We start from the raw sequence: 27,995 nt of genomic DNA on the forward strand, positions 1-27,995 counted from the left end.
TTCCTTCATCAGTGTTTTATAGTTCTCTGTGTATAAGTCTTTCACCTCCTTGGTTAGATTTATTCCTAGGTATTTTATTACTTTGGGTGCTATTTTAAAGGCGATTGTTTCTTTACCTTCTTTTCCTGTTGATTCATCGTTAGTGTAAAGAAATGCAACTGATTTTTGAACATTAAGCTTGTACCCTGCTACCTTGCTGAATTCTTCGATAAGTTCTAGTAGTTTTTGTGTGGACCTTTTAAGGTTTTCTATATATAGTATCATGTCATCTGCATATAGTGACACTTTTACCTCTTCTTTTCCAATTTGGATCCCTTTTATTTCTCTCTCTTGCCTGATTGCTGTGGCCAGGACTTCCAAGACTATGTTGAGTAGGAGTGGTGATAGTGGGCAGCCTTGTCTTGTCCCAGATTTTAGTGGGAAGCTTTTGAGTTTTTCACCGTTGAGTACTATGCTGGCTGTAGGTTTGTCATATATAGCTTTTATTATGTTGAGATGTGTTCCCTCTGTACCAACTTTGATGAGAGTTTTTATCATAAATGGATGTTGAATTTTATCAAATGCTTTTTCTGCATCTATTGAGATGATCATGTGGTTTTTGTCCTTTCTCTTGTTGATGTGATGTATTACATTGATTGATTTGTGTATGTTGAACCAGCCTTGTGTCCCTGGGATGAACCCCACTTGGTCATGATGTATAATCTTTTTAATGTGTTGTTGGATTCTATTTGCTAATATTTTGGTGAGGATTTTGGCGTCTATGTTCATCAGTGATATTGGCCTATAATTCTCTTTTTTGGTAGTGTCTTTGCCTGGTTTTGATATCAGGGTGATGGTGGCTTCATAGAATGAGTTTGGGAGTATTCCCTCCTTTTCAATCTTCTGGAAGAGTTTGAGAAGGACTGGTATGAGTTATTATTTGTATGTTTGGTAGAATTCCCCGGTGAAGCTGTCTGGTCCTGGACTTTTATTTGTAGGGAGGTTTTTTATTGCTAATTCAATTTCATTTCTAGTGATCAGTTTGTTCAAGTGGTCAGTTTCTTCTTGATTCAGTCTTAGTGGATATTATTGTTTATTATTTATATTTATTTATTAGTTGTTAATTTATTCATAAATAAATGTAGGGATAGGGGTATTGCTCAGTAGTAGAGCACATGCTTGGCAAGCCTGAGGTCTTTGGTTCAATCCCCATTGCCTTGGTTAAGGGACAAAAAAAAAAAACTATTAAAAATGTATCTATTAATTAGATTTTATTTTAATAAAAAGTTACTAAAAGATAGTTCATAAAATGCAAAGAGTCAATGCATATATTTGAATTTTACTAGTCATCAAAAAATCAAATTAAAAACAATGGCGTATGATTTTTGCCCATCAAATTTGCAAAGATGAAGAAGCAAAACAAAATATGCATTGTTACTAGTAAAGCAGGGAAATAGGAGCCCTTTTATGCTGTGGGTGAATATTTATTTAGTCCAACCTATTTGGAGGAAAATGGCAATATAATATTGAAATTTTTGATCCTGTAATTCTATTTCTAGGAATTCTTCTTAAGGTACTAATCAGAGATAATGACAAATATTTGTATTACAGATGTTCAAAGCAGCTTTATCTATCATCTACCTATCCATTCTTTCGTTTATCCAGATATTTATTTCTACTTTGGTACCAGGATGCATATCTAAGTGTTAATTACAGTAGCAAAGAAGGAGAAGAAGGAAGAGGAGGAGGAGGAGGAGGAAGCAGCTTAAATGTCTAAAAATACGAATGGCTAAATAGTGCTACATTTATTTAATAGAATGTTATACAATCATTAAAATTACATTCACAGATGATATTTGATGACAGGAAAAACTTCCTACTACATTTCAAGGTAAAAAAATCATATCTATTTTATGATTTTAAATTTGTACAACTTTAAGAATTCATAGAAAATTTTAAAACTTACAGTGGTCATTTTGAGTATAGTAGCTAATTATTGTTTTAATTTGTTAATCCTTTATAGTGTTTCAACATATTCTATAACTTTATATTAACTATTTATAGTTGTATTACTATGTATTATATTTTTGTTTCTATACTTTTTATACCTTATTATTAGGATGCAATATTTATTATATTATTTTATTTTATTTTGTTGAGGTATAGTCAGTTTACAATGTTGTGTCAATTTCCAGTGTAGAGCACAATTTTTCAGTTACACATGAACCTACATATATTCATTGTCACATTCTTTTTCACTGTGAGCTACCACAAGATCTTGTATATATTTCCCTGTGCTATGCAGTGTAATCTTGTTTATCTATTCTGTATATACCTGTCAGTATCTACAAATTTCAAACTCCCAGTATTTATTATATTATTAAAAATGAAAAAACAAACACTAGATTATGCTTTAATCACTGAAAAAAAATAAAGCATTCTAGTAAAAATAGAATGTGGTTCAGAAAGGGCAGTCTTCCTTTGATAAACTCAGTTTCATAGTTTCATGTCAAAATTAACAGTCATAAGAGCCAACAATTATAGAGTATTAACATCTTCCTGGCAAGAATCTAAGTGTTTTATATGTATTAACTCATTCAAACCTCACAACAACCTTTTCTCAGAAACTGAAGCAGAGAGTTTAAGTATCTTGTCCAAGGTCACACAGCTAATAAGAGATAGAGCCTGAATCTGAATCTAGGTAGTTTGGTTCCGGAACCTGGGCTTTTAATCCCTATACTTATGGCCTTATCACAAAGGAAAAAACAGTAAATAGAAAAATCAAGACCAATGATGTAACCATATAGTATAACTGAAGATGAGTCTGCGATGCAGAGGAAATTTAGTTGGAGGAATATGCAGTTATGTAAGAGTCATCTGAGATGTCTGTGGCAGCTTGAGGCAGGATGTGAAGAAATGAGTAACAATTCTTAGTTTTTCTCCACATTTCAGTGGACAGCTAATAATTATGGGTAGATAATTCAAATATGTTATCACAATAATGCATCCTTCCTTCCCTCCCTCCTTTCTTCCCTTCTTCCATGCTTCCTTCCTCCCTTCCTTTCCTTCCTCCCTCAGAGAGCAATTCTCTTGCTTTTGTACAGATATTTTTTAAGCCTTCTTCCAGCCCGCAAGCTCAGTAGCTGATTCTTTATAAAATGTCCCCTGTGTAGGTTGTTGCTTCATGTAATCTCACCAAACTCTACTTTCCCAACCTACTCCCTCCATCTTGTGCCTCCTATATGGAACTCAGATCCGATTCTTGCCAATGACCATCCGTCCATCCCCCTGTCAACTGAAATGAAATGTACAACCTGTAAATTAAGAGTTCTGTTTTATTTGGAGGACTTTCTGAGGACGTGAGCCTGGGAGACAGCCTCTAAAATCTCTCTAAGAGACTATTCCACTAAGGCAGGGGAAGAGCCAGGATACATAGGAGTTTTGCCACAAAGACCAGGTATTTGGAACATCAAAAGATGACTGTTAATTAAAGAAAACTAGATATCTGAAGTTAAGTAATGTAGTACTTTTCTTTGTCTGGAAAGGTGCAAATGTCTGGGCTCATTGAAATCATTCCTTTCATATGCACCTGGGTATCTAGGGCCAGTATTCTATTCTTTCCCATCCTGAGTTCCCTCAGGGGGCACCAGGCTGCCTGCTTGTCTGCATCCTGAGTTCCCTTCACTCACTGTCAGGGGTGGTGGTAATAGCTGATGACTTGGTGGCCACAGCATCATTTGTTTACTGATATGACTGGCAATATTTTTCATTCACACCCCAGCCTGTTGCCAGCCAGGATCTCCTGATCCCTCGCTTTACTATGCTGTCTTGGACAGAGGTTTGGTTCCCTTTGCTCCCTCACCTGCACCTGCAGTGGGATCACACTCTGCTGAAGCTTAGGGCAGAGTATCTGCCCTCGTCTCACTAGAAAATACAAAACCCAAAGCAAACAAATATGGAAAACATTACCCAAAACCAAGACAGTTTCTTTTTTCTTTTGGCTGAGAACAGGTTGGTCAGTATGATGACTTGGTTGAAAATAAATAGCTGTATTAGTCTGCTAGGCCGTGTATTGTCAGGCCGCACAAGATGGCTGCTGTCTTGCTCTCTGTACGTCCCCTGCCCTACCTGGCCCTGCCACACCCTTACCTAATGTACATGATTGCCTCCCCTTCCTAAGGTGAAAGTTGAATCAGTAAATACCTGTGTGATTGGCCCCACCCCGAGCTAACAATTGTTCTGGCCCCTAGACCAGAATGGCTCCAGTATATTCAGTCATCAACAGGAAAACAGCAGCCCTCAACCCAGTTTCCCTGGCACCGAAGGAGCCCTTCTGACATCATACTCCCTATAACTGATAGCCTCCTTCTCCCCCTGTGTCGTGAACATGGCTGCTGTGTCCTGCCTACCCATAGCTGTACACCCATACACGGTGGGGTGTCACTCTAGGACCTTTGATTCTATCTTGTAAGATTCCCTGTCCAAGAAATCATTGATGTCTCCATCACTGACTCTGGGTTCTTCCTTCTGCCTCACAACTGGGCAGTTGAAAGGATGCACAACTGTGAGTTGCAGCCCAACAGGCTGCCATAACAAAATACCATAGACTTGGTGTCCTAAGCAACAGAAATTTATTTCTCACCGTGCTGGAGGCTAGCAGTCCAAGATCAAGATGTCAGCATGTTTGGTTTCTCCTGAGGTCATCTTCTCACTGTGTCTTCACATGGCCTTTTCTCTGTGCATGCACATCCCTGGTGTCTCTTCCTCTTCTTTGAAGGACACCAGTGAGACTGGATTAGGGACCCACCCTTAAGACCTCATTTTACCTTAATTACCTCCTTAAAGGCCCTATCTCTAAATACAGTCCCACTGGGAGTGCTTCAGCACATGAATTTGGGGGAGACACAATTTAGTCCATAACAATCACCCTCATTACTTTTGAGAATTGGCCATTGGCATGATTCTTTCTCTTTCATTTTGTATAAAATGGGATATTGTCAGGCTTGCTGTATAGTGACCTGTTATACAGTGGTTAAGTAATTATCAACTATTTAGACATTTAGGTCAAACATTACCATTACTACTGCTACTGGTAATAATCATAATTACATGAATACCAATATCGATACCACTAGTAACTAACTCCTTGATGTGAGCATTAAATGAGATATAGATTGCAGAAATACATTCACCACAATTCCTGGCCCCTCCATTAAGTGGTTAAGGAATGCAAGTATAATCAGAAATTTTTGTTTTCTATCTACGATCCATGTTCCCAGAATTTCTTCTCTTTTTCTCCACTGCTCCTACAACCATCACAATAAAATACAAACCACTGAGCATACCTTGCAATGAAGTTTCTGATTTTGTGCCTGCCAAATATATCTTCTTCCAAAGATACTTTTCTGACTCCTCTCAGATGAAGTTAGGTTGCCCTTTTCTGAGCTTCTGTAACATCTTTGCTATCATGGTACTCACCACACAGCTCATTCTTAATTCATGTTTAATGGTCATCTCTGGTAGAGCAGCAGCTCCCTGATTTTGCAGCTTGTTCATTATATCCTCAGCATCTAGTACTGTACCTAGCATAGAGTTGGCATTTCCTCTGTTGGGCTTCTAAACATGGACATGTCTTCTTGTAACAGAGCAGGACCCTATGGGGCCTTCCCAGGACAAGCCCCTCCCCCTCTGTTTTAGCTCCTCTCTGAAGTACCTAGATGATAGTATCTGATGCACATTTCCTGAGCTGTTTTACAGATGCTAAACCCCCACCAAATGGAAGAAATTAACAACTTGATGATCATGAGCAGAGTAGCCCCCAGACCTACAGGTACCTAAGGATTGATATTGTTAACCACTTTGACATCGACCTGGTACCTCACCATCAACCAATCAGAGAACTGTGCAGGAGCTGATCCCATACCCTGGGATGCCCCTCCCTCACCTGGCCTTTAGAAATGCTTTGCCAAAGGAGAGGGGAGGGTATAACTCAGTGGAAGAGCACATGCTTAGCAAGCCTGAGGTCCTGGGATCAATCCCTAGTACCTCCATTAATTAAAAATAAAAAAAAAAAACTTTGCTGAAACCCATCAGGGATTTCGGGTATTTTGAGCACTAGCTGTCCTGAACTCCTTGCTTGGCACCCTGCAGTAAATGCTGCACTTTCCTTCACCACAACCCCGATGTCAGTAGATTGGCTTTACTGTACGTGGGCAAGTGGGTGTTGAGTTTGCTTCAGTAACATTCTCTTAATAGTGGGCTTACTAACTGCTCCACCAATCTCCCAGGATCGTTGGGAGGACCAGATGAGACAATGCATGTGAAATACGTAATGTGTATAAAGTACTTCACAAATAAAAAGCATTTGAATAATTTGTATATAACCTTGCACAAGGTTAATAAATCTTAATAGTTCAGAAAATTGTAATTGACTTTTAATGGGCAAATGCCAAAATACATTCTCCACCGATATTTAGTAATGATATATAAAAAAAGGTAAGAGACATTTCTAGCAGTCAAGATCTATATAGTGTATTTCAACACATGATAAATTCATGAACATTTCTTATTTCCTAGAACAGTTGTATATCTTGAAAACTCATCATCATAAGCATTCTCTGGATTTTCACAGAATTAATCCTGAATAATTAATGAATATAAAAGAGTTAGACAAGTACTGTAGCATGCTAATCATTTGTTTCAATGTCAATTAGAGAAAAATAGTCCTTTTGGCCTGTTAACTTGGAATATGTATTGTAAAGTTAACTCTTAATTTACAAATATGAAATGCCTCAAATTTTTAAATGAATACATTGAGATAGAGTTCAGTATGATTGGTGAAAGTCATAGTTTATAGGAAAAAAAAGAAGAATTTTTAACTGTATTTAAACAGTTCTTGAAAATATGTTTAGTTTATAGATCAATATTTACAAAATGTTTACATATTTCTTCAAAAATGGTATGGTATCTTAATCACTGATGACTTAGGAATTTTATCAAATACAAGTCTTAAATAATTTTAGGCAGAATGAATATAAATTGAATACAAACAGAATGGAAGGGGCAGGTAACATTCACTCATACTTTCCAGGTCTCTCAGATGCATGTAAGTCTTGATTATTCTGCTTCTAAGGATCTTTCTCAATTTCATCTCAGTCATGATTTATCGGCTCTTGTTCAAAATTTCAGCCATAAAGTAAAGGTGAAAGTCAATGTAACACTAAATGAAAATTCTTAAAATATGTAGACTACTTCTGTGAATTTAGCTAAGAAAAGCAACTTCTAGGTTGAAGGATGAGAAAAATAATTTAACTATTTATTTGGCCTTGAGTTAGGATTTAACTTCACTTGTAAGGAGGGAAAATACTTTTTGTTAGAAGGTGAAATTCCTTATTAAACAATTGAAAGATTGGTCATTTAGAGTTGGAGAATTCTTTCTAGTCATTGCTATGAGTTCATCATGGGGGGAGTGCCTCTGTCTGTAGTTATAGAATTTTTTTTTTCCAGGAAGGACATATTTTTGCTTTTATTTATTTATTTTTAAAAAATATATATTTTTATTGAATTATATTCAGTTTGCTGTGTTGTGTCAATTCCTGGTGCACAGCACAATGCTTCAGTCATACATGAACATATATATATTTGTTTTCATACTCCTTTTCACCATAATTCACTACAAGATAGTGAATATAGTTCCCTGTGCTGTAGAATATAAACTTGCTGTATATCTATTTTATATATAATAGTTAGCATCTGCAAATCTCAAACTCCCAGTTTATTCCTTCCCACCCACTTCCCCTCTGGCAACCACAAGTCTGTTTTCTATGTCTGTGAGACTGTTTCTATTTTGTAAATAAGTTCGTTTGTCTTTTTGCTTTTGATTGCACATATGAGTGATATCATATGGTATTTATCCTTCTCTTTCTGGCTTACTTCACTTAGAATGACATTCTCCAGTTCCATCCATGTTGCTGCAAATGGCATTATTTTATTCTTTGTTATGGCTGAGTAGTACTCCATTGTATAAATATACCACAGCTTCCTTATCCAGTCATTGTAGTTATAGAATCTTTTGATTGACAAACCTGAACTGATAGTTCATGGAATTTGTCCTTTTTCATTGTTCATCTGCATACATGGCCTAGAGTCATAAGGAATGTTCTTTTTCCTAGGATGGCACTAGTGTGCCATGATGAGAACAATGTAAATTGTGAACTTAGTGGATAAAGCATTGTATTGTAAGTCAGATGATTGAATTTAAGACTTATTTGCCACTGATTGGCTCTGTGAACTTAGGAAGACCTGTATTCTAAGTGAGTCTTGAGTTTGTTTTTTAGTCTATAAAATGGTGGCAATGCTTACCTCACAGGGCTGTTGAGATGATTAAATAAGATGTTGGATGTGTAAGTACTTTATAAACCATGGGATATTATACAAATAATTTTTAATAGAAGATTGACAATTTTGTTTCACTAATGAATAAATTAAAATCTTGGGTCAATTTCTTCTTGGATAAATAGATATTGCTTTGTACTTCAGCCTAGTCATTTATAAAGGCACTGAACTAATTTTAATGGACTAATTATTTTCATAAAAAGTCCAGTGTCTTCAGTAAAATGTGCTACTTATGTACATGCAAGAACAATGAATTAACACTCCATGAATTTCAGATGACCTCTATTTTAGTATGCTAAAAGAAGAATAGCATGATCTTGTGATTTTAAGTTTAGTGTTTTTTTGATATTTACTCTGCATTTCTATACTTCTTTTGGTTAATCTTGGCTCATTTAGACATGTTTTATGTGTATATTAGGAAGTTTCTTAACACCTAAATTGTGCCTTTAGTAAATGTGGATTTGTTATTCCTTTATAAGAGCTAAAATACCACTTTCACCATAATCCTGTCCTCAAAGCTGTGGGGTCCAGTGTTACTGATTTGTCCTGTCAGGAATCAAATCTGTCGTTCTGGCTAGTTAAGCACAGAGCCATGAATGGAACTGTTATTAGAAGGTTATGAAGTCACAAACCTGGCCCAAGCTTATCCACTTATCCATAGCCAGAGTCAGGAATCCACCTTCATTATCACAGACATACGCTGACGTGCTACGGCATCGGGGCACATGAGAAGAGGGTGCTGACCAATGCTGTCTCGACAGTCTGAATCAAAAGCAGCTGCCCCCAAACCCACCCTTCACAAGGCTGGACCTTGGCCACTCCAGGGCAGCTCAGGACCAGGTGGAGGTGACTGGGAAACCAGCTAATTGTGGTTTTCCTTTGGTGGTTATTTTTTCAAGTCAGGGATGCAATTTATTGACTAACCAGTTGAAGTCACCCCTTGAGGAAAGAACAAATGTCTTCAAGCAAGATGGGCTCTTCAATTTCATAATGTGAATGGGACAATCCATCAAAAGTCTCACTCCTTGTCCCACCCAAAGTCTACACCAGATCAGTCTTCCATATTGTTACTAATCTCTCAAAAGAAATGAAAACTTGTGGGCCTACATTTCCTTGATCTTTTTGCTCTGGGAAGTTCCTAGAAGCCAATATCATAGTTGTTCAAGACAAATGAATAATTTTATACAATAAAAGTGTAATAGCTATTTCCCATAAGGGCAGGTGAGGTAGTGGGTTATTTGCATCGGCCCCTCTGGCTGAAAACAACTCAATAAATCATCTTAAAAGCACTTAGGAGTTGAAAAGATAGTGTAGCCCTAGCAGGCCAATTTTGAGGGAAAGCTTGAACCCAAAGAGGCCTAGAGGATTATTTGAACACCGAAGTTGCTTTTACCTTGAAAACATTGGAGGGGTAAGAGTGACGGAAGTCAAGGCCCAGAGCACATTCAAGGTAAAGACCCTTACGGGATACTTTTTCCTATATGAAGCTGAATCCCAAAGGGCTACAGTCTCAGGATTGGGATGAACCAGAACTAATCGGCCACCTCTTGATCCTCCCAACCCCAAAGACCCAGAGGGAAGGCTTCTCTGGATCTAAGTAGAGCAGGAAGAGGAAAAGGAAGGGGGGTAAAATGCTCCTGAGAAGGTGTGGCCACAGACCTGCCCTCATCCAGAGTTGTACCCCGGGAACACATAGCACAGAAGGTCAATGAATTTGGTTTGAAGCAATCCCCAACCTGTAGAGCCCCCAAATGTCAGCCAGAAAGGGGAAAGCACACTTATTACAAGCCTTGGGGAATCTCCACAAACACTTTTTTTTTGATTGAATAAAGTTTTCTTTTTCAAAATGTACAGTTGATGAGTTGATGGGACCTGTTCATGCATCTTCACCCTTGGTGTTTCTGGTGTAAATTACGTAGCTCTATAGTTTGAAACCAGTTTAGTAAGTCCTTTACTAAGGAGCTCCTGAAGGGCTGCCCTGGCCAAGAAACCACAAGTCTTGTCTCTGAGAGATGACAGCTAGGATTATAAGCTTATAGTTGAGAACATCCTTACAGAGTTTGTCATATGTTGCTTTGTCAAACAAACCTACATTACTGAGTTTGTCCTGAACTTTGCCTTTGGCCCAGTTCTTTTTGGCCTTGCCTCCAGATTTGTTCCCTGGGTCTTTGTCTTTCCTGGCCAACTTTCCGCCATCTTTCTTCTTCTTGTCGTCCTTGAGAGGTATAGTGATGCTCAGAGAGCAGCTGCTACTACTGCCGCCTCACTAAGATGTTGGACAAAAAGGCCACAAAGTTTTTTAAGGGCAATAACTAGTGAAGTTAGTTGAAGATAATTAGATGCATAGGAAATAAAAAGAAATCAGACATGGACAACTTCAGTTACATTAAGTGGTAATTTTGATGAATATTATGACAAAATCAGACTAACCCATTATGGGGTCCTCTCTCCTAATGCACAAATTGTGTTATGATATAAGTGTCATGACCACTATTTTTATATTTCTCAATTTAAGCCAAAAATCAATGTTCTTTAATAATTATCACAGAAGTAGTTGCATGTTGTATGCTTTTTAGTGGAGTGTTGAAAATTATTTACTAGCATTCACATTTAATTATGCAGAACAATGGTCTGCTTTAGTACAACAACAGATATTTCTAAAACAGACATCAATGATTGGTATATAAACAGATATTTCCAATAATAGTTACACAGAATCATTGTCTGAATTGTCTTTGTGTTCCATAATATTTAGAGAATAGTAAAAGATAAATCCATTTTCCATTTTTTTAAACTCCAATGTAGCTAGAGTAGAAAACAAAACCAAACAATTAAAGTGACAGTAATGAAGCTTTCACTCAAATCCAAAGTGGTTACTATAGTAACTTAAAATTGGAGCATTATAATAAAAGTAGAATGAAAAGATAATTTCAAATGCTATATTAATCTTTTGAAGTATGGAGAGGGGAGTTGCTGTTTGATATTTGAAAGAGGCTAGATTGCTGTTGAAGCCTCTAAGAAGACTGATTTTGTCTTGTCTCCTTTCTCTTTCATATTAATGTAGAAAACCTCTGACTGCAGGCATTAACTAGGAGAGAAGGGAACTGTTAGTTTTGTTTGTATGAATCTCTCTGAGATGGATGACAATAACTTTATACAAGCAACTCCTAATTACCTGTGGGAATGGAGGACAGATTGAGTGGAAAAGTGCATTTACAAATGACCTAAGGGATCTAATTTTGATGTTTCTTTTCTACGTTCTCCATCACCAAGGTAGAGGTACAGGCATAGATGCAGATACAATAAAAATGGTTTCACTAGAGAGTGAGGGAGTTTGGGATGAATATGGAACTGCATTCAGGAGGCCCCATATTAAAACCAGTGGGGTTGTATGGTATTAAGTTCACTTTATTTTCATTATTTTTTAAACGGAGGTATTGGGAATTGAACCCAGGACCTTGTGCATGCTAAGTATGTGCTTTACCACTGAGCTATACCCCCACCCCCTTGAGGTCACTTTAAAACTTCATGTTAGTGTTATAGTCATTGTCTGAAAGTGGTTGGTGCTAGTACAGCTTCCTGGGTCTGGAAACCAGAGATACACGTTATTAGTTAGAAAGGGAGTGATGAAGAAAGTAACAGTAATTCTGATGAAGAGAGAAACCTCAGAAATTAGTGCCTCTGACTCCCATAAACAGGGAGAAGCCACTCTCTTCTTAAACCACATACAATCTTCTTGCCTTCCCTCCCTCCCTCCCTTCCTCCTTCCTTCCTTCCTTCCTTTCTTCCTCCTTCCCTTCCTCTTCCCTCCTCCTTTCTCCTTTTCCTCTTTCTTTTAAAATGGTCATTGGGCAACTTCTATGTTCCAGGCCCCATGCTGGCCATGGGGAATATGCTACTGAACAACACTGATGTAGTCCTGCCTTCATCAAGCTTATTATCTAGTCTAGTGGAGTTACAGACAGTAAACAATTACATGGATAATTATTTAATTACAATGAGATGAGTATGTTGACTGAAAAAAAAAAAAAAAACCCCACAATGTGAAAGCTGTGAGTTCAATTTTATTTGGGGACTTACTGAGAACCGTAGCCTGGGAGACAGCCCTTCAGAGACCTCTGAGGAACTGCTCCAAAGGGTTAGTGGGGGAAAGTCAGTATGTGTATGATTTTGGTGGAGGTGATCGTGCAATCAAGTAGGCATCTTAGTAGAAGGTTGCTGCTAGTCATGAGGAACAGATGTCTCCATTAATGATTTTAGTGCTTTCCTAGGTGTGAGAAGATGCAAGAAATTGGGCTCAAAATTTTCTCCTAAAAATATCTTTCTGAAGGCCTGTTCTGCCGGTTTTTCCCAGAGATCAGAGTGCCTCATTCCCGATCTCTGCCCCGAAATCCTTTCAGGGTTTGTTGAAGGTCAGCGACTGCAGTGGCTCGTGACTTCATTCTTGTGGAACCAGATGGGGAGGGACATTCTTTAGTGTGCAAGAGCTGAAGTTTAAAAGTCCAGGGGGCACTGAGAGTCTATGACAGGAAGAAAACCTAATCTGAGGGGAGAGTTAAGGTTTCTACGAGGAAATGACACTCACATTGATTACCGTTATATCCTTAATATCTAGTATAGTGCTGGATGTATATTGTAAGTGCTCAATAAATGCTTGTTGAATTAGTGAAGAAAAAGAAAAATGACTTCCTTATGACTGGAAGAGCACAGTCACTACAGAAAGCAGGGGTAAGATTGCATATGGTTATCTGTCTTATTGTTATCTGTCAAGCCATGTTTAAATAACAGACAGTTTTTTTGTTTTTGTTTTTTTTTTTTTTTTTTTACAAGCAAAAAGAGTGAAAGGGAATGAAAGGCACTTGTTGACTGAAACTAAGAGAAAACCAGGTTTTCAAGGGAAATACTGTGGGGAAGGAAAAACAATTTTTCCTCTACCCTTCTAAGTTCTTGGCCAAGATACCCTTATAATAAAAAGACAGATTAACAAGAGAAAGTCAAACAGAAGTTTAATAGCATGTATAAACGGGAGAGACCCAGAACTGAGTTAACTCTCCAAAATGGTGAGAATTCTCACTTTAAACGCTGTCTTCAGCTAAACACAAAAGAAGATGTTGGGGGTGGGGAGAGTCAGTTTTGGGAGGCGACCCAGAAAACCACAGTAAACAAGCATAAAGTTGTTATGCAGATTTAAGTCCTTGCCATTAATAAGTTTCTAGAGGTTTAGTCATACTTCTCTTCCTGGTACAGAGAGGGAAATACCCTTACAAATAGAGATTTCCTTTGTAAATGTCTCTTGCAAAAGGATAACTTCTGCTCAGTTTTCAGAGTTTTCCCATGTCAGCTATTTCTTAAAAATAACCAGCTCAAGATAATTCTTATGCCAAAGACAGTAGAGAGAAAGAGAGATGTACAGCTGCTAAGAAATTAAGACCATACGATATTTAGGTATTTTAATTTCTTTAAACTTTGTTCCAAATGTATTTTTTGAAAATACTATCATTGAAAATATATATGATTACAGCTTTCAGTAAAGTATGAAACAATCGCAAGTGATATAATTAACCATCCCCAAGTTAGGAGGCAATAACCAATTCACTATCATCTAACAAAGAATATTTCAGCTCTAATTGCAGCTAAACTGCCCAGTATAAAGAAAATGCTTGACTAGAGATTTTCATATTAAGTGAACTAAGTCAGAGAAAGACAACTATTGTATGACATCACTTATATGTGGAATCTAAAAAAAAGAAAAAAACCCCACACGAATGTATTTACAAACCAGAAATAGACACAGACATAGAAAACAAACTTACGATTACCAAAGGGAGAAGGGGGGGATAAATTAGGAGTTTGGGATTAGGAGATACAAATTATTACATATAAAATAGATAAACAACAAAGTTCTAATGTATAGCACAGGCAACTATATTCAATATCTTGTAATAACTTATAATGGAAAATAATTTGAAAAAGAATATATATGTGTATATACGTATAACTGAATCACTTAGCTGTACACCAGAAGTTAACACAACATTGTAAATCAACTATACCTCAATAACAAAAAATGAGAACACTTTTTAGAAATTCTAGCCTTGCAAAGCCATATGTACAGAGAAATCTCAGACCCTCCTCTGAGTTCTTATAGCCCTTACTGGCTGTCACACTCATTTGACACAGGGGTACTGTCATATGTTGGACATTTTGTGTGTATCTTATCTCTTCAACTAGATCATAAATCCTTTAAAAGGGACGGCCTTACACTGTACATCCTCCAACACTTCTTTGTATAGGTGGTGCTAATTAAGAGTTTTACTGCAGTGTGCATAACACACAGATTTTATTTTAAGTAATTTTACTGCTTGCAGTGCATGACAATCATGAAAGAGTATCTGGGTATTATGACTCTATGAACCTAAGACTTGTTTAGATATGAAAAATGAAATATTAGTAACTATTTTAGCTTTCAGAGAAATTTTTTTGGTGTTTTAGTTTTGATAACAATGTGGTTTTGCTCATCTCACGATGGAAAGCCTAAATATAATGCACAAACCTTCATATATAAGTACAGTTGACCCTTCAACAACATGAATTTGAACTGTGTGGGTCCACTTACATGCAATTTTTTTCCACTAAATATGTACTACAGTACTACACAATCCACCCCTTGCTGAATCCCCAGAGGTCGCAACCTGGGATAAGAGATGGCCCAGTATAAAGTTACACATGAATTTTCAACTGCGTGGAGGGTCAGCACTGCTGACCTCTATGTTGTTCAAAGGTCAACTGTATTAAAGTTTTTGTATATGTTACCAATGTTTTCATTTATAACCTTTGAAAAACTGCCATAGTTGAAGTCTACTGGAAAGCAAAAACAAAAATGTTATGTTTTTATTTTAATCTGTTTACTGAATTTTAAAGTTGCCCCCCTTTTTTTTTTTTCCCGACCTGAGTTTTCAAAGAAATCACACTTGGTACCATATGCAGTGCTTGCTCCAGGTTATTTGACCACACTAACACAAGGTCATCTTACTTTTCTGTATAAAAGTGAATTCTACTTTGTATAATTTTCTGATGAATAAATTCAGCCACTTATTTGAGACAATGTGAAAGAAGCAAATGTTTTAAAGTGACACAAAATAATTTAACTTAGAATCACAGTGTTCAATTTATAGGCACTATCGTGACACTTAGATGCTAGAGTTAAACAATGTGATACATGAACAATTAAGCATTCACACCCTCATTGCCATTTTCTTTTGTCTCATAAGTATAAATGCTAGCTGAACTTCAAAGAATTAGAGGTAATTTTCTGTCCTCCATTGTGTGTTGAATTACTAGACCATTGGATTAACAAAAGAAACACTTATGACCCGCTGACCAGATTTTTTAGCATCCCTTCAGCCTTCTAAATCTTGCAGGGATTTTTAGCTCCTCTAAATTTACATGACAAAGCAAATGCTGTATATGTGGTATATAAGCCTTGGAATTTGCTAATCAGTTTGCAATTATCCCTTGCACTTGAGAGGGAGGGAGAGTGGGAGTGGATGGCATCTGTGGTTCCTTTTCATTCTAATATATTAATAATTCCAACAGTTCTAAGAAAGAGTTGAGCTGCTCTCAGTGGTTTCCATGGTCAAATGGCAGGATGCCCATCAAGTATGTAGTCGTGTGGCCACAAAATGGAAAGCCTTTGGTCTGTGCAAACAATTCCTCATGAATAGGCATAATGAACATCTGTGTATTTGGACATCCCCTCTGCTCTAATCTGAAATGCCCTTCAGACCCTCTCTCAGTATGGTAAACACTTTACTCTTTCAAAGCATGGGTCAAAGGTCACTTCCTCCTTAAGCTCATGTTCAGCTGTTCCAGAAGGATTAGGAGCTGTGTCCATGTTTCCTGTTTCTTCAGTCTTCACCAGCCTGTGGGTTGGACATAAATAGTTAATACCTCAATTTGTTCATGCCCCCATCTGCACGACACATGGCTTCAGGTTTCTTCAAAGGTCCTCCCCTAAGTATTTCTGGAAGGTTGCCAGGTATCCCTCATGTAGATTCCCAGTCAAGTCGGCTTCCACTGAATGCAGCAGGACTTCCACCAGACTACCTACCGCTATTCTTTGCTCTTATTTGTCTCTACTATTACTCTCTGTTAATAGGGGAACCCATGCAATGATACCTATACCCCCAATGCCTTAAGAGTTTAGGACTTAACCCTGAGTCATACTAGGTCTGAGATCAGTAGATCAACACAAATGACAGCCACTATCCTCTGCTCAGTATCACTGCACCCATTAGAGGATTAAGACTGTACTCCCAAATCCTTCTTCCCTCAGGAAGAGTGTTTGCAAAAGGCTCCTCAGAACTCATAGACTTTTATCAGGCTTATTCAGCCACTGTGCTAGATACGTCTATTCTTTGTGAGCCACACACAGACGCAAACTGGGACTCCCATAATTTTATTTTCAAATAACAAGCAGCATCTTTAATATGCTGCTGAGACAGGAGGGAAGGGGGCACGGCACAACCATTAAAAGAATAACACAGCAATTGAGGTTAGGACGTGAACTGATTAGAACCAATTCGGCCAAAGGTGGCAGAAGGTTTGACTTCCAGTAGACCTTGAGCCTCATTATAGGCTCATTGTAATACATTAGCATGCTAAATGATGCACCTACAGGTGCCATGACAGTTCCCAGGCTGACTATAAAAAGCCAAAAAGTGGGTGGGGCCCAATTTCTGGAAATCCCCACCCCTTCCCCAACATAGTTGGAATAATCTTCCCACTTGCCACCATATGAAATTACCCAGCCCATAAAAACTAACCACCCCCACACCTTGGGGCCACCTCTCTTGCCTTCTAAGATGGCCCACACTCTGTGGAGTGTGTATCCCTCTGCATAAATCTACTTTCACTTTACTGTTGCTCACTCTTGAATTCTTTCCTGCATGAGACAAGAACCTATAATCTCCAGCAACACTGGCAAGTGTAAGATTCACTGAAAGAGAGAAAATCATTTCCTGCAATTAGATCACCTAGTGATTCCTGTTTTATACCTAAGAATGGGATTTCAGGGCCATATGGTAATTCTGTGTTTAAGTTTTTTAGGAAAAAAACTTTTCTGCAGCAGATAAAGCATGATACATTCCCAGGAGCAATGTCCAATTTCTCTACATCCTCACCAACACTTGCTACTTTCTGTTTTTTCAGTTATAGCCATCCTACTGGTTGTGAACTAGCACTTTATTGTGGCTTTGATTTGAATTTTCCTAATGATTAATGATGAGGATTTTTCATGTACTTGTTGTCCATTTGTGCACCTTATTTGGAGAAATGTTTACTTTAAGTCCTTTGTCCATTTTCCATTGGGTTATTTGTCTTTTCCTTGTTGAGTTGTAAGAGTTCTTTATATATTTTGGATACTAGACTCTTATCAGATGTATGATTTGCAAATATTTTCTCCCCTTCTATAGGCTGCCTTTTCACTTTCTAGGTAATGTCCTTTGATGCAGAAGTCTTTAATTTTGTTGAAGTATAATTTATCTATGTTTTCTTTTCTTGCTTGTGCTTTACATTTCATATCAAAGAATCCATTGCCAAATCCAAGGATATCATGATATACCCCTATGTTTTCTTCCAGGAGCTCTATGGTTTTAGCTCTTATATTTAGGTTGCTGATCCATGTTGAATTAATTTTTGTATATGGTATAAACTAGGGGTCAGACTAGTTGTCGCACCACCATTTGTTGAAAACACCTTTTTTTTCCCGATTGAATGGTCTTGGCTCCCTTATTGAAATAAGTTGACCATAGACACGTGGATTTATTTCTGGACTCTCAATTTCATTCCACTGATCTATGTCTATCCTTATACCAGTACCGCCATGTTTTGATTACTGTTGTTTTGTAGCAAGTTTTGATATTGGGAAGTATGAGTCCTACAACTCTCATTTTTCTTTTTCAAGATTATTTTGGCTATTCTGAGTCCCTTGCAATTTCATATGAATTTTAGAATCAGTTTATGAATTTCTACAAAGAAGCCAGCTGGGAGTCTGATAGGAATTGCATAGAATATGTAGATCAATTGGGGGAGTATACCAGCTTCACAATATTAAGTCTTTCAATCCAAACTCAAGACATGTTTTTCCATTTATTTACATATGTAGTTTCTTTCAACAGTGCTTTGTAGTTTTCAGAGTTTAAATTTTGATTTTATTTTGTTAAATTTATTCCTAAGTAGTTTATTGTTTTTGATGCTATTGTAAATTCAATCATTTCTTTATTTCATTTCAGATTTTTCACTGCAGGTATATAGAAATACAATTGATTTTTTAAAATATTAATCTTGTTTCTTGCAATCTTGCTGATCTAATAATTCTGATAGTTTTCGGTAATAGATTCCTTAGGATTTTTTACATATAAGATCAGGTCATATATGAATAAAGATAGTTTTTCTTCTTCTTTTCCAATATGAATGCTTTTTATTTCTTTTTCTTATTCTATTGCCCTGGATACAATCTCCAGTACAATGTTGAGTACAAGAGTAGACATACTTGTCTTTTTCCTGATCTTGGAACAAAAGCATCCAGTCTTTCACTGTTAAATATGAAATTAGCTGTGAGTTTTCCATAGATACCAGTTATTAGTTCAGGAAGTCCCCTTATATTCCTAGTAAGAAATTGTATCTTTTATTTTATGTATTTATTTATTTAAAAATCTTAATTTCTTGTGGTAAGAACACAACATAAGATCTATACTCATCAATTCTTTTTTGGTGGTGCAGGGGTAATTAGGATTTATTTATTTTATTATTTGTTTTTTAAATAAAGGTACTGGGGATTTAACTCAGGACCTCATGCACGCTAAGTATGTGCTCTATCCCTGAGTTATATGCTCCCCGGCTTACACTCAAATTTTTAAGTGCACAATACATTATTGTGACTATAGGTGCAATGTTGTACAGAAGGTCTCTTGACCTTATTTATGTTGCTTGACTGAAACTTTAAACCCATGGATTAGTAATTCTCCATTTCCCCCTCCCACCAGTCCCTGGAAACCACCATTCCACTCTTTGATTCTATGAATTTGACTATTTTAGATACTTCATATAAATGGAATGACACAGTATTTGTCTTTCTGTGACTGACTTAAGAAATTACATCTTTTAAATCAAAATCTATGCAATTCAGTTTAGGTATTTGAAACATGATTTCTCCATTACCAAAGGGTTTCATTTTGCTGGCTAATATATCAGAGCATGGGAATCTCCCAGTTTTTTTAATAAAACAAAGATTTTTCCTAACCTTTAGCTTGTGGCTAACCTCTGATCAAATTTATTTTTCTATTTCCAAATCTCTCAAACCCCTCCCTGTGTTACTGGTTTTATCGCATAGAACATATTCAGATGTGAAGTGTTATAATTACAGACTGCAGTGAAGTCTGTAAGTCACTTTCCTCCCCACTACCAAACTATAAAAGAAATTAGAATGGAACCAACATTCTTGCTGCAATATGTCCCCAGAATAGAAACAGAGAGAAGCTCACTAATCTTGATTCCTGGGTCTTTTCTCTTTCTCCTTCACCTTGAATTGTGTCACGTACCTGTGGCCAAGTTCTCCAGTGCCACATCTTTGGCAATGGCTTGTCCCTGTTTCTGACTCAACTCTCTTGGGACAAGTAGCTTCTCTAGCCTGAGGCAGCAATAATGCCAAGGAAGACTTTCTAAATATAGCTATGGAAATGAGTAGAATTACTGCTCTGCAATTTAATCATTTAGGATTCCTATTGCAGAAATTAGGTCATGGGAAATATTTCAAAGCCGTTTGACTGCATGCAGTGTGAGAGCTGCCTAGCCTTGTTTCAGGACTTTAGTGAAGTAGAGCCCTCATGGGCCAGTCAAGAAAAAGCCAAAAGGTTTTTGACAAGTGAACTATCTCTGGCTCCACACAAGAAGAGACTCAGCTGAAAAAGGTAATCTTTTTGCCTCAAGAAGAAGTGAAAGCATGGATGTTTTGAATACTAAGGAATAGCCAAGAATATATTACGCTGAATGTATCAGGAATGATTTATTTGCAGACAACAGAAAGCCTAATTAAGAGTGGTTAAAGTAAATAAGGGTCTATTTTTCTCACATTAGTCTAACTGTAGTTCTCAAAGTGTGGTCCATGGACCACTGTGCGTTCCTGGGACCTTTCAGGTTCCTGAAAGATCAAAACTATTTTAATAATAATTCTAAGATATTATTTGCCTTTTTCATGCTGTTGACATTGCATCTTTGGTGCTAAAGCAACAGAAGCTAAAAGTGCTGGCTTCTTAGCAAAAATCAAGGGAGCGGTGCCAAACTGTCCTAGTAGTAGTCATTGTATTCTTCACTGCCATGCAATTGAAGAAGAAAAAAAGCCACTTCTACTTTAGAATGCCCTTGAAGAAGCAGTAAAAAGGTGAATTATTGAATCTCAACCCTTGAGTATTCATCTTCTTAATATTCTAAGGAATGAAATGGGAAGTTACCTAAAGTACTTCTGCTATGTACTGGAGTTGAATGGTTGTCTCCAGAAAAAGAGTTTGTGCAACTGAATAATGAGCTTTTTTAAAGAAGCATCATTTTTACTTGACATGACCGGGACACTGCTGTACACCAGAAACTGACATATTGTAACTCACTGTACTTCAATTAAAAAAAAAAAGCATCATTTTTACTTGAAAGAATGACTGACAGGTAAACTACAGTTACACAGACTTGGGTATTTGGCAGACATTTTCTTGAAAATGAACAAAGGGAGCCTGTCATTTTAAGGAAAACAACTCAAAGTATTTGTTACCAATAATAACATTTGTGCTTTCAAGTGAAAATTAGAGTTTTGAAAAACTTATATCTGCCATCATGAGCTTGTCAGCTTCCCAACTTACAGACTTTTCTGATGAGATCAATGGAGGTATTAGCCCCCAAAATGTGAATTTTTTTTCACATTCTATAATGAAATGTGTCACCAATTGGAAGTCGTTGATAGAACTCAGTGAACCAGTATTTCCCAAATGACAAATGAATACATCATGTTACAAAAGCATGAGTGGGTAAAGGGTCCATTAAAATGCAAGATGGAAAAATAGATTTTAATGTGCAGGAGTGTGAAAAGCTCGTTGATATAGTTTCTGATTCCATGTTGCAACTAACTTTTTTTTGAACTACTACTTCTGGAATTTCAGTGAAGTCTCAAAGAGAAATGTCTACAATTACCTGGAAAGGCCATTGAAAGACTTTTTTTATTTCAAACTAAATACCTGTGCGAGGGTAGATTTTCTTCATAGAATTGAACCAGAACTACATATCACAACAGACTGAATGCAGAAGACAAGATTCCAGCTGTCTTTTATTATGCCAGACATTAAAGAAATCTGCAGAAATGTAAAACATCACTAGTCTTCTAACTAAATTTACTTTTGTTTTGGAAAATATAATGTCTATGAAAATATGTGACTTATGTCAATATGTAATAGGTATTATTTTTAGTGTTTAAATGAATTAATTAAAATTCATTTTACATCACTCCCTTTTTATTTATAATATGATAAATATCAATAGATGTATTTCACGTAAGTGAAAGCCTTTGGGGGGTCTTCAATAAATTTTTTAAATTTTTTACTTTGAAATAATTTTAGATTTAGAGAAGAGTAGCAGAGATAAAAGAGTTCCTGTCTACCCTTCATCCAGCTTCCCTAATATGAACATCTTACATAGCCATAACACATTTATCAAAACTAAGAAATTAACATCCCTCAACAATGAGTATAACTGTAAAGAGTTCCAAGACCAATAAATTTGAGATCTGCTGGTCTACAGCTAAGCAGTTGCTAATGTTGGTTCAGACTCTGTTTTTGTTATTGTTGAGACATAATTGACGTATAACATTGTATATGTGTAAGGTGTACAACATATTGATGTGATACATTTATATTGCAGTATGATTGCCAGTCTGTTGTGTCACATACTTACCATTTCTTCTAGTGGTGGGAAAAATTAAGATCTTCTCTCTTAGTCAGTTTAATGTTGATAATACAGTTTTGTTGTCTGTAATCCATATGCTGTGTGTTAGATCCCCAGGACTTATTTATCTACTGCCTGAACATGTACACCCTTAAACAACATCTCTTCCATTCTCCCACCTCCTGGCCCCTGGTAACCACCATTCCACTCTCTGTTTTTGTGAGTTCAGCTTTTTTTTTAAGATTCCACATAGAATAGAGAAGATACAATATTTGTCTTTCCCTGCCAAACTCTGTCTTTTTGTTCCTGTTCTACTGGCTTTTTTATCCTCATGATTGTCATCTCATGGTTTTAAGATGGCTGACAGAGCTACAGGGTTCTCTTTTTAGTTTAAGGCTGCAAGAAGGGGAAGGGACAGTGTCAGCAAGCCCTGCCCCTATGCCCTGTCCCCTTTACCAGCAAGCAAAGACTTCCCAGAAACGGCCTACCAAACTCCCATTTATATCTCAGTGGTCAGAACTCGCTCAGGTCTGGGCCCAATCCTAGACAAATCACTTATGGAAGAAAACAGAATTCAAGCGACTGGAGCAATTAGTTTATCCCCTGGGGCTGGGTTAGGGGTCCATCTATCCTGAGACAAAGAGATCTCTTCCTGCTTCCTGAAAGAATCAAGTTCTGTTATTCAGGAAGAAGAGTGAAGAGAATGGCTTTTAGGTAGCTAACTTGTATCTTGACTCTCAGGTTGGAATTTCTATAATCTGTTGTAGAAATGAAAGAAGTCAACTGGCTACTGGAATGGTCCTGATTTGACAGGTGTGCAGGAAGTGTGTGGCATTATTCAGGACTATCTCTTGCTACTTTTAACACATGGCACAGGAATATCAGCAGTCAGCTGTGAATTGCTATTTACCAGCACTCCTTACACACACTTCGTAAAAATTTATAAGAAGAGATGAGCAAATCAGAAAGTAACTCCTACTTCCAATGTATTCCCCAACAATCATTCTAGGAAATACCAAGACATAAATCAAAATGACTTTCATTTGGGAGACCTTCTGGGATTTTGGGTAGGAGAGGTTGAAGAGGAAATTCCAGGTGAGAACCAACCCGGGTGTTTCTCTATTTGCCCAGGATGTGGAGTGAGCACAAGAGGAGCAGCACATCATAAAGCTGAGTGACTCAAGGCCATTCTGAGAATCATAATCAAAGAATGCTTGGACAATAGGCTCATGACTGAATCCCACTGTGATATGCCTGTAACCATCGCAGTAAGAAATCTAGAAATATTCCAACACATGTGGATTAATATGTCCTTCATCTGCACATTAAGACTACACAGAGCCCCAATATAAAGTTCCTTTGGACTGTGTGGTAGGAAGCGAGGGTTTGATCATCCTAAATTTATGGAAGGGATAGCATCATCTCTGACTCATGAGAGGCACAAAGAATGTAGACACAGAAGAAACTCAAGGGAAATGAACTCTATTTGGAGATAGAACTATGATCTAGGCCTTCTCCTATGTGGTGACCTGGACACATGTGAGACTGAATTTCTTTCACCTCAGTCTCAACATAAGCAGCTTGATCTATATCTTCTATTCCTCGGAATCTTCTTACAAAGTAGGAGAAGTCATATGGGCCTCCCTTTTAGCTTAATAGATGTAAAAGTGCTAAATCCCCATGTGAGTTTTGTGATTGCTGCCTATTATAACAAAGGACAGTTCTGCCGACTTCATCATCCCGTAACAGAAAACACTCACAGCCATCCTTCCCACCCCACCCAAAGGCAGAATGCAGCGACTTGCCTTTGTGGTTTTGACGACCTAATCCACTATTGACCAGGCTTATCCTAAAAGATCAGAATGCATTTTTTTTAAAAATCTTATTGGAAATCACTTCCATGTATAGATTACTCCCACAAAAGAGGAGAGTGGCCCATCATAGTAACAGACCACTTTCAAAGCAGTCTATTGCTTTGTTTGGTACCAATCTCCTGTCCTTCTTTATGTATCCCTAGCAAGGCCCCAAGGTATTTTTAGGTATTTTGGGCCACAGGAGCTCTTGGTTCCTGTTCTGGAATTCTGTGCTAACACCTGATTTATTTACAATGACTGACAGTTCCAAAACTGGGGAAATGTAAGCATGTAGCCTTGGTTCATCCAATTTTACAATAAAACACCACCCCTCCTTTTAAAAATTGTCCTCATTACCCAATACTCTGCACAGGATTTCCTTGGCATTGTCCCACAATGCTATCTATCCAAAATCACAGTAGGTCTGTGTTTCAGGGTTCTAGAAAGGACCCTCCTGAGCCTGGGAATCAGAATCTTCCTTGGGTAACAGACAAGAGACAAGGAAGTGCCTGCACTTCTCCTATGCTTAGGGGGAGGACTGCACTTAATGGTGGAATTTTGCCTTACTTTACATAGGACTTTTAAATCACAGCTTCTGAAAATCCTAAAGCTGAAGATAAGAAATGTGAAGTTTCACTCTACCCCATTCTAAAGAAAGTAACAAATAGCTGCAAGGGCACTGTAAGGCTTTCTAACAAATATTTAAACTGATTCTGTTAACCACACCCCCACCTGCTCCCCAGCCAAGCCCTATGGGAGAAGTATGCAGAATTAGATGAATTCTTAAGAGTAAGTGAGTGGTGAGGAGAAAGAGGCATTCCCCACTGTCTTGATTTTCCCCTTCACTTGCAGAGGGAAGAAATGAAAAAGTATCAGATCATAAGAACAAAGAAGACGGGGGCCCTCCACCCTGATGCTTCGCAATGTGGATGGTGATATCTCATGATTCCAGAGAGGAAATGGCTGTGGTATGTGTTGTCTAACACAGGACCATAAGCTACCTCACAAATTATACTCAAGCCCCAAATGTGGCATAGAAGCAATAGAATGATTACCGTGGCCTCAGTAGGCACTGAACAGCAGCTCTCTTCCAGACCCCATGGGCTACCATGGGCCACCAGACAGGGACAGTAGCAACTAAGAGTGGCAACCAGATGATTCCATCTCTTCCTTTTCCTCATGCCTTGGTATTGAATAAGAATTACCTGAAGAAGCATCAATTTCTCCATCTTTTGAAGAAGGGCTCATTGTTGAGTAGAGGTAGACTCTTGAAAGAGACAACACAAGTTGTATTCACAGGTAACAGAGATGGGAAGAATATAGCAGGAATGTCGGGCACATTTTGAACATTTTCACAGTTGTTGGGACTGCAAAGCAAGGGATCCATTTATATTACACTAGGGTCTAAGGATTCTTCTGGGAAAGAATTACATGGGAAGAATCATGGTGAACAAGTTCAACTCTAGAAATACAGCAGTGTTTGAGAACAGAGTGGAAAGAGGCTCTAAGTATCACATGATGTAGATCAGATTGTATTCTAGGCTGGGCCCAAGAGTCTTAAGTCTGAATCCTTTAGCAAGGAGGCAACAGTTAGAAGAGTAAATCTCCTTGAGACATTCAAAGTCAAAGAATCAGCAGCACTGGTGCCAAGAGTCTTGGCAGTAATATGATATGGTATCTTTGATGCAGAATCAGTGTCTTTGTTTCCTAGGGCTACCGTAACAGATTACCACAAACTTGGTGGCTCTTCCAGCTTCTGGTGGCCCCTAGTGCTTCCTGGTTTGTGACAGTTTGACTCTGATCTCTGCCTCCATCTTCACATGGCCTTCTCCTCTGTGTGTTCTTTTCTACCTCTTATAAAGACACTTTCACTGGGTTTTTTAAATTTTTATTTATTTTTATTTTTTATTATTTTTTTAGGGGGGAGGTAATTAGGTTTATTTATTTTTAACATAGGTACTGAAGATTGAACCTAGGACCTTGTGCATGCTAAGCACACACTCTACCACTGAGCTGTATCCTCCACCATAGACACTTTCATTGGATTTAGAACCCACCTCACCCCACTATGATATCATTTCAATCCATAATTTAATCACATCCTCAAGTACCCTATTTCAAAATAAGATCCCATTCTGAAGTTCTGGATGGACAAAACTTGGGAAGAATATTATTCAACTCATTGTAATCAGTAATCTCAGTGCAGGCACCTGCAGCACTGTCATAAGGAGGGACCCAGCACCTGTAACATTGTCTGGGTCCAGCAAAGACTTTAGACATTGGTGTTCTTGGTGAAAGTATTAGCAGCCTGAAACCATCTGTGAAGAGCAGCAGCAGATGTCTTAAACATAGCTGAGGACAGGAAATGGCTGAGGCCTTACAAAAGGAGGTTGTTATAAGGACTGCAAGCTGTGTAAATGGTCAAGCAGCTCGCATTAAGATCCCGACTAGCTGATTGATCCCAGTGCATCCCAACTACATTTCATCATATTAGCTAGGGCCAGCAGGAGTGGGACAAAAATGATTAAATGGCTGTTGACTGGACAATTGCAATGGAGGGCATCAGGAAAAAAAGGATAGGCTTTCTAGTGACAGGAAGAGCAAAGAAGGGTTAGCTAGAGGTAGTAAAACCTCATATGAGATTCTAAAGTTGACTACAGAATTTATAAATGGGATTTGATGTGTATCTTGTTTTGCTAGCAGTGAGACCACCACCATGTGGAGATAAACATTCAGTCCATTCATTGCCCCTTAACAATTAACAGGAAGATACAGGGAAGTGATCAAGAAAGCCTAACAATCAATAAGCATAAATGATAATCAAATATGACAGGATCACAGTTAAAGAGCAGGAAACACCGAGAAACTTAAAGGAGACTAAGAAGGGATGTGGCCAAGGGGCATTTTTACCACTCCTATGATGAAAACAAGACCAAGAAACAATATCCCCTTCATCATGACCATCATTACAGTGTTGTCTAGTATTACCTTAAGCTGGGTGTCAGTGAGGAAAATACTCAGAAATGTTGATGGATTTCCATTTCAGAAAGAGAGTCTATGGACAGTTACCAACTTCGCTCATTTTCTAGGTGAGTGGTACCTTCAGCTCCACAAGCCTAGGATTTAGCAGAAATAGTATTAGTAAGAATCTGAAACTCACTGACACTGCTTTGCATGATGGATAAAAAAAGTTTTCAAATTAAAGGGCCTTCTTTCTCAAGCACTATTTTCATTGACATTATTGATGCACAATGCAATCCATGTGTATTTTTTATGGCCTGGCCAAAGACATATATATGTGGAATATTTCTATCCAAATAAAAATTGGAGACAAATGGTCTATCAGCATTATTTTTTTTTTCTGATTTGTCAAGTAAACATTCTTACAAAAGAGTAAGAATTAAATTATCTTTAGTCATACATTTAAATTCTCTTTATTGAAAAAAGAAGCATATACTTGGAGCTGTCCTAGAAATTCTAGGGTGTATTACTGTATGATTTGTACAGTTGACATTTTGGTAATTATTTCAACTACATTTCAACCAGTACCTCATTCCCTTGACCTTACACTGTATCTGCCTTGCCAGTATACAGCACTGGAAAACCCAAACATCCGTTTTGTTTGCTTGTTCTAAGTTCTTCTACAGGAAGTTGGAGAACAGTGCCAACTGGCTCCACTATAAGTTTATGCCACTTTATCTTAACTGGGCCTTCAATACTATTTGGCAATTCTTTATTCATCCAAGTGATGATGCCCCCCAGCAGCTGTTCAAAATCTTTTTACTT

The 27,995-nt window shown here is 37.6% G+C and overlaps 1 pseudogene; it reads right to left on the reverse strand.

Annotated features, from left to right (window-relative positions):
• Positions 1-10,249: 10,249 nt before the first annotated feature.
• LOC135320257 (small ribosomal subunit protein eS25-like) lies at positions 10,250-26,679 on the reverse strand (annotated as a pseudogene).
• Positions 26,680-27,995: the final 1,316 nt, after the last annotated feature.

This window comes from Camelus dromedarius, chromosome X (genome assembly GCF_036321535.1).
Source record: "Camelus dromedarius isolate mCamDro1 chromosome X, mCamDro1.pat, whole genome shotgun sequence".
Classification (NCBI taxonomy): domain Eukaryota; kingdom Metazoa; phylum Chordata; class Mammalia; order Artiodactyla; family Camelidae; genus Camelus; species Camelus dromedarius.